Genomic DNA, 17,512 nt, shown 5'->3' on the forward strand with positions numbered 1-17,512 from the left:
GACCGACATCACATGAAAAAAGCACAAAACGTACAGGGAACAAACAGAGATGCAACCGTGTCACTCGGACGTGCGCACAGATCCATTGACTTTCATTGGGCCCGTGCTGCGTGTTGCGTGCTGAAAACGGACATGCTTCCGTGTAAAACGGAGACACAAACGTAGCACGCACACGGACACACGGACCTTAATGAAAAACGCACATGTCCTCAAACATTAAATAACATTGGTGCACGTTTGGCCGTGTCTCCGGTATATACGGAAACGGACCAAACACGCACGTTTTATACGGATGTGTGTTGCAGTCCTAACATGTATGAAATACCGCGCTACAATCAATGGGATGGACCTGACAAAAGGACAAAGATTTCAAACTTAAAAACAGACTGTCACAGACTTTATTGCATCCAAAAATTAGCTAAATAAAAACATAAGTCTGTGTATATTTAGGTTTGTATTTAGCTAATTTTTGGATGTAATAAAGTCTGTGACATGAACAGTCTGTGTTTAACTTGGAAATCTTTGTCCTTTTGTCAGGTTTATCCCATTGATTGTAGCGCAGTATTTCATACTTGTGTTAGGTCTAGATTTTTACTTCTAATAAGCCAACATCCATGGTTAATTGAAATTACCAGCAGCAATCCAAATACAAGAAAGAGGTGTATTTTATTTGTCTTTATTTTATCTTTCACCTTCTTCTTTGATCCTACCATTTTGTTGTAATTCATGTATTTATTGTTAAGAAATAAATAATTTTCAACCTTGATATTAACAATAACATTTCAATCTTTGACAATTTAGCTTCTTCTGATGATATGTTGTTGTGTATTAATTCTATCTTCTCAACCTTTAATTAATAAAGGTTATACATCACCAAACTTGGAATGTTAGAGTTTTATATATTTCTACTGACCGTCATGATTTTGGCAGGATAAGTTGGGAGGTTTCATTGATACCATTTTGGGCCACATAATATTTTTTTCTATTTCACTTTTTGTGAGGCAGAATATAGAAGGACCAGAAATTCAGGGTTTTTGCTTACGCTGTTCACCACGTCATAAAAGTGATAACACAACTTTATTATTCGGGTCACTGCGATTAAAGTGATACCACTATTACATATATTATATATTTTTTTATTTGGCGCTTTAACAACTTTAAAACAATTTTATAGGGAAAAGGATTTGTTTATGCATTGTTGTGTTCTAAGTGCTGTAGCCTTCTACATTTTTCACTGATGGAACTATGTGACAGCTTGTATTTTTGCAGAATAAGATGATGTTTCCGCAGATAAAATTTTTATTTACATGTGACAATGTTTCGATCACGTTTGATTACACTTTTTTTGGCGATATGATGAAAAAAGCATATTGTTTTTCCAGTTTTTAATTTTTACTGTGTTCACTGAAGGGGTGAACTAGTGTGACAGTTGTAAACTGAGTCGTTATAAATGTGGCGATAACAAAAATGTGTACATTTATTGTTTAATTATTTTTTTACTTAAAAATATGTATTAATTGGTATGATATTTTTTGAAATTTTATTTGCTCTTTATTTTTTATTTTTTTTTTACTTTTTTTACTTACTCCCTTTATGGGATATCACCTTTTATTAGTTTGACTGCTGATATAATCCATTGCAATTTACCAGCATTGCAATGGATTATATGTCAGAGCTGCACTTGCAGCTGACACTTTGCCTCACATATCATGCATTTAGCATGGTATACCAGGCATTCTCCAGCTGAGTGACTGAGAAGTTGTCATGACTGGTCATCATGGCAGCGGTCGCATCCACCTAAATGCCGAGATTGCTATTTATTACAGCATTTAGGGGGTTATTCCCCTCACCCCCTGGCGATTTTTGCTTTTAATTTTCGTTTTTCGGTCACCTTCTTCAATGATTTTTTTATTTTAATGTCAATATAGATATATAAAGCTTCTTTTTTTGTGGGATGAGTTGTACTTTTGAATGAAATGATTCATTTTACCATATACTATACAGGAAAATAGGGTAGAAAATCCAAGTGCAATGAAATTGCAAACACAAGTGCAATTTCACAATTGACTTTGGGTGTTTTATTAACCATGTTCACTACATGGTAAAACTGACATTGCAGTATGATGCCTCAGGTAAGAACCAGTTTTTAGATAACAAACAGGTGGTGACCAGAAAATTGCCCACAGGAAAATTGCCCACAGGAAAATTGCCCACATGGAAAATTGCCCACATGGAAAATTGCCCACACGGAAAATTCCCCACATGGAAAGTTGCCCACACAGAAAATTGCCAATTGCAGCATCAGAAAGTTTCAGATCTATGATATTTGAGGTGCAAGGTGAGGATGTTCACATGATATGTGAAAAATGTCCACAGAAAATTGCCAACCGACATGAATGCCCACTAGGATTGGGGACCATGTAAACCAGAATGGGAACATATATACCAGGAAGGGGGCATTATACCAGGATGGAGACAACGTGGACCATATATACCAGGATGAGGACCTTATATACCAGCATTGGGACATATATACCAGGATGAGGACATATTCACCAGGATGATAGGCATATATACCAGGAGGGGGAGGGGAGGCAGTTCATAAGTCTTGGTAGAAGTTAGAACGCTAAGGGCCCATACATGTGAAAAACATGTGTGAGTGGTGGGAGCAGATCCAAATTTCACACTGGGGCCCATTGGACTCTAGTTACACCACTGCAAAAACACAGGGCCGCCACTAGGAATTTCAGGACCCCATACTGGCAAAATTTCTGGGCCCCCTTGAGACTCCGCATAGGTTGCACCCCAGCTCTGCCTCCACCCCTTAAACCTTCCACACTCCTGACGCCATGCTTGGAAAAACGTGTGTGTGCATATATATATATAATCTAATATATAAAGCTGTATGTATCTATGTGCGTATGTCCGCTAAAAGAATCCGCACCGTCACATTTACAATCACGACATTTTCCAGATGCCTCATGTGACTCAGGGACTGTCAGACTATGCTTTTATGAGAAAATTTAACCCCACGCTTTAGTTTTTCACCAAAAATCCTGCCTCCATTAAAGTCAACGGAGCTGGGAGCTACAGGTCATTAATAGGAACTGTGATTGGTTGCTATAAGAACAAAGGACATTCTTAGTATAAGAAGCTTATGTGTGAGATAATATGATATCGGAGGGGAGACAGAGAGAGAAAGATAGAGACAGAGAGAGACAGACAGTGAAAGAGACAAATAGAGAGAGGCAGACAGGGAGAGAGACAGACAGGGAATAAGACAGATGGAGTGAGACAGACAGGGAGAGGGAAAGAGGCAGACAGGGAAAGAGGCAGACACACAGGCAGAGACAGACAGGGAAAGAGACAGACAGCGAGGGAGACAGAGTGAGGCTGGGAGAGAGGGACAGTGGGGGAGAGAGAGAGAGAGAGACAGCTACCAACCCAGGCAACTCTGGATATTTTTATATATATATATATATATATATATATATATATATATATATATATATATATACACATACAGATACATACATACATACACACACAGAAGCACACAAATACACATGGCCAAAAGTGTTAGCACCCTTGAAGTTGTTCCAGGAAAAGAAGTGTTTCCCTAAAAAAATTACTGCACAGACATCACTAGGGGGATACACAGACATCTAGGGGGGTACACAGACATCACTAGGTGGGGTACACAGACATCACTAAGGGGGCGCACATGCATCACTAGGGGGTACACAGACATCACTGGGGGTACACAGACATCACTAGGGGGGTACACAGACATCACTAGGGGGGTACACAGACATCCCTATGTAGGCACATACATCCCTAGGTGAGCAGACATCACTAGGTGAGCACAGACATCCCTAGGGGGACACAGACATCACTAGGGGGCACAGATATCACTAGGGGGGGCATGGACATCACTGGGTGGCACGGTCAGCAATTGCAGAGTACAGACATCACTAGGGGGGCAAACAACACTGGAGGTGGTACGCAGCATTGGACAAAACACAACACTGGTGGTGATAAACCGCACTGGAGGGGGCTGCACAGACAGAGCACTGGGGGGCTGCACAGAGTACTGGGGGGCAACACAGAGCCCTGGGGGGGCAGCACAGAGCACTGGGGGGTCATGCATTAGATGTGACCTGCAGTCCCATGTAACTCAACAGATAATACAGTGATACTTTTGTGAGTACAGATAGTAGTGATTGCACCTCTGGATCACACTGCTGCTGGTACTGCATGTGTGGCGCCCTGGACTAGCCAGGTCGTCACAGGGACTGCAACACGACACCCCCACCCCGAGATAGGCACATCAGCCAGACACAAAATCCTTGTTGCCTCCCTCCAGGGGCTGATGTCCACACCAGGTGGGGTAGAGCCAGGCGGTTGGCCCCACCCACTGAGGAGTTCACAGTCCTGGAGGCGGGAAAAGGAGGTCAGATCAGTTAGGGAGGTCAAAGTGAGAGGAGTGAAGTAGTAGGAGAGGAGCAAACTGACTGTGTCGGGTACGTGGCCCGGGCACCGAGAGCAAGGTTGGCAGACGGTGGTGGCCGTCTGCAGGAGAGGCAGATCAATGCGGAACCGTAGGACCGGGGACGGGCGGTGGCCCGCCGGTACCGAACCGGGGAGCGAAGTGAAGCCAGCACAAACCGGCAGGGCCTGTGGACCCCGACCAGGCTTGGAGTCGCCATTAAACAGGTCAAATCCGTTAGTGACCGGAACCCCAGGGGTTTCCAAACAGCCAAGACCCGATTGAAGGCAACCGTCCAACCAGCACAAGGGAAATACAGCTACCGCCACAGCTAGAGTTCCCAGGGCCAGAGCCTGCGGGCAAAAGGGCTCCTCCGGCCCATATACACGCTGGGGAGCGGGTTACCGGTGGGAAGCCATCGGGACCGACGATACACAAAAGGTGCAGGGAAAGGCAGCCATCACCAACCGTCCGGGAGAAACCACAGCAGCCGGCTGCGGGACCCGTCCATCCAGCCGTTTGTTTTACCAGAGACTTTGCATCCATTTGTGGCTGAGTGAGTACTACCGTGCCGTCCGGCACCGCGCTGCGCAGTCCAAGCGACCCTGCACCTTGCCCGACCCTGCCTCCCCGTCACCTCACCGGGCCCCGGGGCCACCACCAACCCCCCTACCCACGGAGGGGAGAGAAACATCCCAGCTGCTCCCTGCCATCGCTTCCGGGATCCCGTCAACAGCAGCGGTGGTGCCCCAACCTCACCACAAACCGTGGGTGGCGTCACGGACCAAATCCCCCAAACCACACTACCCCCTTTCACTCACGGGCGAGGAGCGCCGCTTGAGTCCCCGGATCCGGCCCACCGCTCGAGCCACCGAGCAGCAGCGGCAGCAGCAGCGCCGGACCCAAGCGTGGTTAGCGCAGCGCCCTCCCCGCCCGCGACACATGTGCTGCTGTTTTAGGCTGGTGGGAGGAGTAAGGCTACTTTTACACTTGTGTTCAGCGCAATCTGCCGCTATGGAGAATAGCGCAGTCCGTTAACGCACTGCGCTATTTTCCATAGACTTGTATTGACAACACACTGTAACGCAAGTGTCTGCGTTCCGTTCGCTGGATGACGCTGCGTCGTTATTTTGACAGAGGAAACGCTACAGGTAGCGTTTTTTGGGTTGTTAAAATAATGCACCTCTGTTGGAATCCGCCAAGGTGTCTAATGATTGTCTATGGTGGCGGATTCCGCCGCTATGCGCTAAGCGGCGGAATCCGCTGACGGATACCGTCACGTTCTACTGAGCATGCTCAGCATGTCTAGCAGAACGATCAAAATCGTTTAAAATCACTCCTGGTCTCTCTCCCTCCTCTCACCCCCTCTCTCATACTCACCGATCACAGGCGCGACACTGCACAGTTGTCACAAAGCTCTGGTGGCTTTTCCTCTTTTGAAAATTCTGGCCGCTCATTATTCCATCTAGTATTCACTGCTTCCCTCACCCACCGGTGCCTATGATTGGTTGCAGTCAGACCCGCCCCAATGCTGAGTGACAGCTGTCTCACTGCAACCAATCACAGCCGCCGGTGGGAGGTCTATATCGTGCAGTACAATAAATAAATAAATAATTTTACAAAAGTCATGCGGTCCCCCCTAATTTTGATACCAGCCAAGGTAAAGTCACACATCTGAAGAATGTAATCTCAGGATGGGGAGCCCCACGTTATGGGGAGCCCCCCAGCCTAACAATATCAGCCAGCAGCCACCCGGAATTGCCGCATCCATTAGATGCGACAGTCCCGGGACTCTACCCGGCTCATCACGAATTGCCCTGGTGCGGTGGCAAGTCGAGGTAATAAGGAGTTAATGGCAGCAGCCCATAGCTGCCACTAAGTCCTAGGTTAATCATGGCAGGTGTCTATGAGACAACCACAATGATTAACCTGTAAGTGAAAGTAAATAAACACATACACCCGAAAAATTACTTTATTTGGAATAAAAGAATGAAAACCACGCTCTTTCACCACTTTTTTAATCCCCAAATACCCCTCCAGGTCCGGCGTAATCCACACGAGGTCCTGCGACGCATCCAGCTCTGCTACATGAAGCTGACAGGAGCGGCCGTCGAACACCGCTGCTCTCTGTCAGCTCCAGGTAGCAACTGAAGTGAGTCACGCTGTCAGCGGGGACTGTGACGGGGTATGCAACAGAGCAGTGAGGGACGCCAGGCCAAGGAACAATCCAAGAAGATTTAATGAGGCAGGGAGCATAAACCATCCAATATTAAAATGGTTCTTTAGAGTCCACACAAAGGAAATAGGTCCGGGGGCGCCAAGGAGAATGCAAAAGTCCTCAAAGTCCAATCGTCCATGTACGGGCGATAAGGAGCTGGCCTTAGCACAGGTCCTCACCCTTCACTCAACAAAGCATAACTAAAAACTAAAACATGGGGCTGAATCTCCCACCCCTCCTTAGATCCACCCCCTTAACATTTGCTACTTGTAGCTACTAGCTAGAAAAGGGTTCCTAGACACAGCCTCTAGAGATTGTGTACTAGGCAAGCCCCCTGCAGAGGAGAACAATATATATGCAACCCCCCCCCCAAATCAAGGACAATAGCTACGGCTGAAGCCTGATTGCAATATGATACAGGCTGGGGGGATATAATGTTACAGGGACGTCACTGAGGTAATGTGTGCGGTGATGAAGGGAGCGGTAGTGCCGGTGTGTATGCGGTGATGATGAGTGCGGTAGTGCCTGCGTGTGTGTGGTGATGATGATGAGTGCGGTAGTGCCGGGGTGTGTGCAGTGATGATGATGAGTGCGGTAGTGCCGGAGTGTGTGCGGTGATGATAGGTGTGGTAGTGCCGGGGTGTGTGCGGTGATGATGATGAGTGCGGTAGTGCCGGGGTGTGTGCAGTGATGATGATGAGTGCGGTAGTGCCGGGGTGTGTGCAGTGATGATGATGAGTGCGGTAGTGCCGGGGTGTGTGCAGTGATGATGATGAGTGCGGTAGTGCCGGGGTGTGTGTGTCGCGGGCGGAGGGAACGCGCTCGCCACGCTCGGGTCCGGGGCTTCTGCTGCTGCTGCTCGGTGGCTCAAGCGGTGGGCCGGACCCGGGGACTCGAGCAGCGCTCCTCACCCGTGAGTGAAAAGGGATGGTTTGTTTGGGGAGATGGTTCGTGACGCCACCCACGGGACGTGGTGATGATGGCACCACCGCTGCTGGTGACGGGGATCCTGGGAGAGATGGTAGGGAGCAGCTAGGATGTTGTCCCCTCCGTGGGTAGGGGTTGGTGATCCCGGGGCCCGGTGGTGTAACGGGGAGGCTGGATGGCTGGGGGTGCAGGGTTGCAGGGACAGCGCGGCGCGGTGCCAGATGGCACTGGTGTACTCACTCAGACAGTCAATGACAGAGTCTCTGGTAAACCACACGGCCGGATGGATGGGTCCCGCAGCCGGCTGCAGTGTTGTGCTCTCCCCGGACGGCTGATGGTGTCTGTCTTTCCCTGCACCTGTTAGAATGTTCTGACTCCTGTGGTTGCCCACCGGTAGTCCGCTCCCCGGCGTATAGGTGCCGTAGGAGCCCGTTTTGCCCGCAGGCACTGGCCCTTGGATCTCTAGTCTATGGCGGTGGCTGTATATCCTCTTGGTGTGGACTGTTGCCTTCTGTCGGGTCTTGGTTGTTGGGAAACCCCTGGGGTTCCTGTCACACTCGGATTTGATTGTTGTCAGCGGCTCCAAACCTGGTCGGGGTCCGATGGCCCTGCCTTTGTGCTTAGCTTCACTCCGCTTTCCGGTTCGGTACCAGCGGGCCAACGCCCGACCCCGGTCCTACAGCTCTGCAGAGATTCACTAACTCCTGCAGATGGCCACCACCGTCTGCCAACCTTGCTGTCAGTGCCTGGGCTCCTACCCAGGCACACGCAGATGTTTTACTCCTCTCACTTTCACCTCCTAAACCAATCTGTCTGTTTTCCCGCCTCCAGGCTTGTGAACTCCTTAGTGGGTGGGGCCAACCGCCTGGCTCCACCCCACCTGGTGTGGACATCAGACCCTGGAGGGAGGCAATAAGGGTTTTTGTCTGACTGGTGTAACTGTCCAGGGGAGGGTGTGTGTGTGTTGTTATGTCTGTGACTACCTGGCTAGTCCAGGGTGTCACATGTGCAGTGATGATAGGGGGCTCTCTCTCTTGGCGTAATGCAGCGTGTTATTTCACAGGAATCTGTTGCCTTTATATCACACTATTTACAACGCATCCATGACATGCGTCACACAACGCATTGTGACGGATGCCGTTCAACGCAAGTATAAAGTATCCTAAGGCAGAATCAGTGAGATTAGAGCAGACTGTATCTATCTATCGCTGATAATGACAGACTGTTGCTACAAACCACAGTTCTTCAGCATTTTTGCAGTTTTGTACTAGGTCAACTGTAAATCACAAGTTGATCACCTATCATGTGAACATCCTCACCTTCCACCTCAAATATAGATCTGAAACATTGGGATGCTGCAATTGGCGATTTTCCGTGTGGGCAATTTTCCATGTGGGCAATTTTCCGTGTGGGCAATTTTCTGTGTGGGCAATTTTCCGTGTGGGCATTTTTCCTGTGGGCATTTTTCCTGTGGGCATTTTTCCTGTGGGCAATTTTCCTGTGGGCATTTTTCAGGGAATCCAAACATGTATACTTTTATTTAAGCAGTGTAAAACAAGAGAATTGGACTCTTTTCGCCATTTGTAGCATCCCGTAGCCAGGGCTGGGACTCGCCCGGTTCCCCTCAGTTCGATGAAGCCTGTTGTTAAAACAGCAGCCTGTTCCCGCAACTGGGAAGATCAAGAGCTGCAAACTGTCAGCCTTAGGCCCTGTGCGCACTGGAAAACGTAATTTTCTTAAGAAAATTCCACAGGGTCTGAAAGACTACCGCACCCGTAGTAAAAAAACCTATAATGCTCAGGTAACGTAATATACACCTGGTTATATGGCATATGTGTTAATTTTCCTGTAATCTACAGACATTTCATGATCATTCCACACCTATAATGCTCAGGTAACATAATATACACCTGGTTATATGCCATATGCGTTCATTCTCCTATTATCTACATATATTTCATGATCATTCCACACCTATAATGCTCAGGTAACGTAATATACACCTGGTTATATGCCATATGCATTCATTCTCCTGTAATCTACAGATATTTCATGTTCATTCCATACCTATAATGCTCAGGTAACGTAATATACACCTGGTTATATGCCATATGCGTTCATTCTCTTGTAATCTACAGATATTTCATGTTCATTCCATACCTATAATGCTCAGGTAACATAATATACACCTGGTTATATGCCATATGCGTTCATTCCCCTATTATCTACAGATATTTCATGTTCATTCCATACCTATAATGCTCAGGTAACGTAATATACACCTGGTTATATGCCATATGCGTTCATTCTCCTATTATCTACATATATTTCATGATCATTCCACACCTATAATGCTAAGGTAACATAATACACACCTGGTTATATGCCATATGCGTTCATTCTCCTGTAATCTACAGATATTTCATGTTCATTCCATACCTATAATGCTCAGGTAACGTAATATACACCTGGTTATATGCCATATGCGTTCATTCTCCTGTAATCTACAGATATTTCATGTTCATTCCATACCTATAATGCTCAGGTAACATAATATACACCTGGTTATATGCCATATGCGTTCATTCCCCTATTATCTACAGATATTTCATGTTCATTCCATACCTATAATGCTCAGGTAACGTAATATACACCTGGTTATATGCCATATGCGTTCATTCTCCTATTATCTACATATATTTCATGATCATTCCACACCTATAATGCTCAGGTAACGTAATGTACACCTGGTTATATGGCATATGCGTTCATTCTCCTATTATCTACAGATATTTCATGATCATTCCCCACCTATAATGCTCAGGTAACATAATATACACCTGGTTATATGCCATATGCATTCATTCTCCTATTATCTACATATATTTCATGATCATTCCACACCTATAATGCTCAGGTAACATAATATACACCTGGTTATATGCCATATACGTTCATTCTCCTATTATCTACAGATATTTCATGATCATTCCCCACCTATAATGCTCAGGTAACATAATATACACCTGGTTATATGCCATATGCGTTCATTCTACTGTAATCTATAGATATTTCATGATCATTCCACACCTATAATGCTCAGGTAACGTAATATACACCTGGATATATGCCATATGCGTTCATTCTACTGTAATCTATAGATATTTCATGATCATTCCACACCTATAATGCTCAGGTAACATAATACACACCTGGTTATATGCCATATGTGTTCATTCTCCTATTATCTACAGATATTTCATGATCATTCCATACCTATAATGCTCAGGTAACATAATATACACCTGGTTATATGCCATATGCGTTCATTCTACTGTAATCTATAGATATTTCATGATCATTCCACACCTATAATGCTCAGGTAACGTAATATACACCTGGATATCTGCCATATGCGTTCATTCTACTGTAATCTATAGATATTTCATGATCATTCCCCACCTATAATGCTCAGGTAACATAACATACACCTGGTTATATGCCATATGCGTTCATTCTCCTATTATCTACATATATTTCATGATCATTCCACACCTATAATGCTCAGGTAACATAATATACACCTGGATATATGCCATATGCGTTCATTCTCCTATTATCTACAGATATTTCATGATCATTCCACACCTATAATGCTCAGGTAACATAATATACACCTGGTTATATGCCATATGTGTTCATTCTCCTATTATCTACATATATTTCATGATCATTCCACACCTATAATGCTCAGGTAACATAATATACACCTGGATATATGCCATATGCGTTCATTCTCCTATTATCTACAGATATTTCATGATCATTCCACACCTATAATGCTCAGGTAACATAATACACACCTGGTTATATGCCATATGTGTTCATTCTCCTATTATCTACAGATATTTCATGATCATTCCATACCTATAATGCTCAAGTAACATAATATACACCTGGTTATATGCCATATGCGTTCATTCTCCTATTATCTACAGATATTTCATGATCATTCCACATCTATAATGCTCAGGTAACATAATATACACCTGGTTATATGCCATATGCATTCATTCTCCTATTATCTACAGATATTTCATGATCATTCCACACCTATAATGCTCAGGTAACATAATATACACCTGGTTATATGCCATATGCGTTCATTCTACTGTAATCTATAGATATTTCATGATCATTCCACACCTATAATGCTCAGGTAACGTAATATACACCTGGATATCTGCCATATGCGTTCATTCTACTGTAATCTATAGATATTTCATGATCATTCCACACCTATAATGCTCAGGTAACATAATATACACCTGGTTATATGCCATATGCGTTCATTCTCCTATTATCTACATATATTTCATGATCATTCCACACGTATAATGCTCAGGTAACATAATATACACCTGGATATATGCCATATGCGTTCATTCTCCTATTATCTACAGATATTTCATGATCATTCCACACCTATAATGCTCAGGTAACATAATATACACCTGGTTATATGCCATATGTGTTCATTCTCCTATTATCTACATATATTTCATGATCATTCCACACCTATAATGCTCAGGTAACATAATATACACCTGGATATATGCCATATGCGTTCATTCTCCTATTATCTACAGATATTTCATGATCATTCCACACCTATAATGCTCAGGTAACATAATATACACCTGGTTATATGCCATATGCGTTCATTCTCCTATTATCTACAGATATTTCATGATCATTCCACACCTATAATGCTCAGGTAACATAATATACACCTGGTTATATGCCATATGCATTCATTCTCCTATTATCTACAGATATTTCATGATCATTCCACACCTATAATGCTCAGGTAACATAATATACACCTGGTTATATGCCATATGCGTTCATTCTACTGTAATCTATAGATATTTCATGATCATTCCACACCTATAATGCTCAGGTAACATAATATACACCTGGTTATATGCCATATGCGTTCATTCTCCTATTATCTACATATATTTCATGATCATTCCACACCTATAATGCTCAGGTAACATAATATACACCTGGATATATGCCATATGCGTTCATTCTCCTATTATCTACAGATATTTCATGATCATTCCACACCTATAATGCTCAGGTAACATAATATACACCTGGTTATATGCCATATGTGTTCATTCTCCTATTATCTACATATATTTCATGATCATTCCACACCTATAATGCTCAGGTAACATAATATACACCTGGATATATGCCATATGCGTTCATTCTCCTATTATCTACATATATTTCATGATCATTCCACACCTATAATGCTCAGGTAACGTAATATACACCTGGATATCTGCCATATGCGTTCATTCTACTGTAATCTATAGATATTTCATGATCATTCCCCACCTATAATGCTCAGGTAACATAATATACACCTGGTTATATGCCATATGCGTTCATTCTCCTATTATCTACATATATTTCATGATCATTCCACACCTATAATGCTCAGGTAACATAATATACACCTGGATATATGCCATATGCGTTCATTCTCCTATTATCTACAGATATTTCATGATCATTCCACACCTATAATGCTCAGGTAACATAATATACACCTGGTTATATGCCATATGTGTTCATTCTCCTATTATCTACATATATTTCATGATCATTCCACACCTATAATGCTCAGGTAACATAATATACACCTGGATATATGCCATATGCGTTCATTCTCCTATTATCTACAGATATTTCATGATCATTCCACACCTATAATGCTCAGGTAACATAATATACACCTGGTTATATGCCATATGCGTTCATTCTACTGTAATCTATAGATATTTCATGATCATTCCACACCTATAATGCTCAGGTAACATAATATACACCTGGTTATATGCCATATGCGTTCATTCTCCTATTATCTACATATATTTCATGATCATTCCACACCTATAATGCTCAGGTAACATAATATACACCTGGATATATGCCATATGCGTTCATTCTCCTATTATCTACAGATATTTCATGATCATTCCACACCTATAATGCTCAGGTAACATAATATACACCTGGATATATGCCATATGTGTTCATTCTCCTATTATCTACATATATTTCATGATCATTCCACACCTATAATGCTCAGGTAACATAATATACACCTGGATATATGCCATATGCGTTCATTCTCCTATTATCTACAGATATTTCATGATCATTCCACACCTATAATGCTCAGGTAACATAATACACACCTGGTTATATGCCATATGTGTTCATTCTCCTATTATCTACAGATATTTCATGATCATTCCATACCTATAATGCTCAGGTAACATAATATACACCTGGTTATATGCCATATGCGTTCATCCTCCTATTATCTACAGATATTTCATGATCATTCCACACCTATAATGCTCAGGTAACATAATATACACCTGGTTATATGCCATATGCGTTCATTCTCCTATTATCTACATATATTTCATGATCATTCCACACCTATAATGCTCAGGTAACATAATATACACCTGGTTATATGCCATATGCGTTCATTCTCCTATTATCTACATATATTTCATGATCATTCCACACCTATAATGCTCAGGTAACATAATATACACCTGGCTATATGCCATATGCGTTCATTCTCCTATTATCTACAGATATTTCATGATCATTCCACACCTATAATGCTCAGGTAACATAATATACACCTGGTTATGTGCCATATGCGTTCATTCTCCTATTATCTACAGATATTTCATGATCATTCCACACCTATAATGCTCAGGTAACGTAATATACACCTGGTTATATGCCATATGTGTTCATTCTCCTACTATCTACATATATTTCATGATCATTCCATACCTATAATGCTCAGGTAACATAATATACACCTGGTTATATGCCATATGCGTTCATTCTCCTATTATCTACAGATATTTCATGATCATTCCACACCTATAATGCTCAGGTAACATAATATACACCTGGTTATGTGCCATATGCGTTCATTCTCCTATTATCTACAGATATTTCATGATCATTCCACACCTATAATGCTCAGGTAACGTAATATACACCTGGTTATATGCCATATGTGTTCATTCTCCTATTATCTACATATATTTCATGATCATTCCATACCTATAATGCTCAGGTAACGTAATATACACCTGGTTATATGCCATATGTGTTCATTCTCCTATTATCTACATATATTTCATGATCATTCCACACCTATAATGCTCAGGTAATGTAATATACACCTGGTTATATGGCATATGCGTTCATTCTCCTATTATCTACAGATATTTCATGATCATTCCACACCTATAATGCTCAGGTAACATAATACACACCTGGTTATATGCCATATGCGTTCATTCTCCTATTATCTACATATATTTCATGATCATTCCACACCTATAATGCTCAGGTAACATAATATACACCTGGTATGTGCTATATATGTTCATTCTATTATTATCTACAGATATTTCATGATCATTCCATGTTTAACTTGCTCAAGAAACCTTTTATACATCTATATAATATACACCTAATAAGTTATTATTTTCATTCTTTTTATTTATTCCTTTTCATCATTCTTTTTAGTATGTCCCGCTAAGGCTACTTTCACACATCCGGTTTGAGCCGTGCGGCTCAATCCGGCTGTGAAGCCTATGCAACGGATGCGGTGAAAACACCGCATCCTTTGCATACGTTTTTTACATGCGGCCGGTCTGGTTTTTGCCGCTTGCGGCATGCTACTGAGCATGCGCAGTGGCAAAAACCGCATGCGGCGGCCGGATGCGGTTTTTGCCGCATCGTGCCGCATCCGGCATCCATAGGGATGCATTGGGAAAAGCGCCGCATCGGCTGGATGCGGCGCGATGCGGTTTTTTTTTGCCGGAGTAAAAAACGTTGCAGGGAACGTTCCATCCGGCCGCCGGATCGGCTAAATCTGCCGCATGCGGCAAAAACCGGACCGAACGCAAGCCCATGCGGCACTAATTAAAGTCTATGCAGGAAAAACGCAACCGGCAGCAAAAAAAAAACGGTTGCGGTTTTCCTGCAAAGTGCCGGATTGTGCCGCATTGCAAAAGCCGGAGGTGTGAAAGTAGCCTTAGGGTACTTTCACACCTCCGGTTTTTCTTCTGCGGCACAATCCGGCACTTTGCAGGAAAATCGCAACCGGTTTTTTTTTGCTGCCGGTTGCGATTTTCCTGCATAGACTTTAATTAGTGCCGCATTGCCTTGCGTTCCATCCGGTTTTTGCCGCATGCGGCAGATGTAGCCGATGCGGCGGCCGGATGGAACGTTGCCTGGCACGTTTTTTCGTGCGGCAAAAAAAAACCGCATCGCGCCGCATTCGGCCGATGCGGCGCATCTCTCAATGCATGCCTATGGCGGCCGGATGCGGCGCGATGCGGCAAATACCGCATTCGGCCGCCGCATGCGGTTTTTGCCACTGCGCATGCTCAGTAGCATGCCGCAAGCGGCAAAAACCGGGCGGGCCGCAAAGGAAAAACTTATGCAAAGGATGCGGTGTTTTCACCGCATCCGTTGCATAGCTTGCACAGCCGGATTGAGCCGCAGGGCTCAAGCCGGATGTGTGAAAGTAGCCTTAGGGTACTTTCACACATCCGGATTTTTGCTCTGCGGCACAATACGGCGTTCTGCAGAAAAACCGCAACCGGCTTTTGTAACGCCGATTGCGGTTTTTTTTGCATTGACTTACATTAGTGCCGCATTGTGCCGCAGGGGCTTGCGTTCGGTCCGGTTTTTGCCGCATGCGGCAGATGTAGCCGATGCGGCGGCCGGATCGAACGTTCCCTGCAACGTTTTTTGCTCCGGCAAAAAACACCGCATCGCGCCGCATCCGGCCGCTGCGGCGCATTTTTCAATGCATCCCTATGGAGGCCGGATGCGGCGCGATGCGGAAAAAACCGCATCCGGTCGCCGCATGCGGTATTTTCCACTGCGCATGCTCAGTAGCATGCCGCAACCGGAAAAAACCGGACCGGCCGCATGTAAAAACTTATGCAAAGGATGCGGTGTTTTCACCGCATCCGTTGCACAGTTTTCACAGCCGGATTGAGCCGCAGGGCTCAAACCGGATGTGTGAAAGTAGCCTTATACACATCATTTGGGAATAAAACGGATCCGGTGCTGGATTGTGCCTGATGCCAATAAACCCTGCTGCTCTCTGACACGGGCTATGAGCAATTGTGAAAGATAACTTCTAAGGCTCTGTGCGCACTGGGAAATGGAATTTTCTTGAGAAAATTCTGCATCCTCTCAAAGATTACCGCACCCGCGGTAAAAAACCGCGGGAAACCGCACCCGAAAACCGCATGCGGTTTGCCGCGGTTTGCCGCGGCTTTACCGCGGTATTGTTCGCGGTATTGCCGCGGTTTTGCCGCGTGCGGGTTGGGATGTGCTTTATTGCATTCAATGCAATAAAGCACATTGAAGAAAAAAAAAAAAAAAAAATACATTTAATTCTGATAGTAGATAGACAGAAGAATAGATAGAGGGATAGATAGATAGATAGACAGACAGACAGAGGGATAGATAGATAGATGGATAGAGGGATAGATAGAGGACAGATCGCTACATTTCCCACGGTCGGCAGTGAGTTCACATTACCGGCCGTGGGAAATGACCGGTAATTACCTCTGCTGTCTGCTGCATTCAGCCTGTGTCTGTGACACATCGCGGCTGGATGGAAGCAGTGCAGGACGCAGGAGCCGGAGCTGTGGATGTCGGAGCGGTGGATTACGCCGGAGCTTTGGTGCGGGAGGGGTTAATAAAATGGTGAACGAGGCTTGTTGGTT

This window comes from Anomaloglossus baeobatrachus, chromosome 2 (genome assembly GCF_048569485.1).
Source record: "Anomaloglossus baeobatrachus isolate aAnoBae1 chromosome 2, aAnoBae1.hap1, whole genome shotgun sequence".
Taxonomy (NCBI): Eukaryota; Metazoa; Chordata; class Amphibia; order Anura; family Aromobatidae; genus Anomaloglossus; species Anomaloglossus baeobatrachus.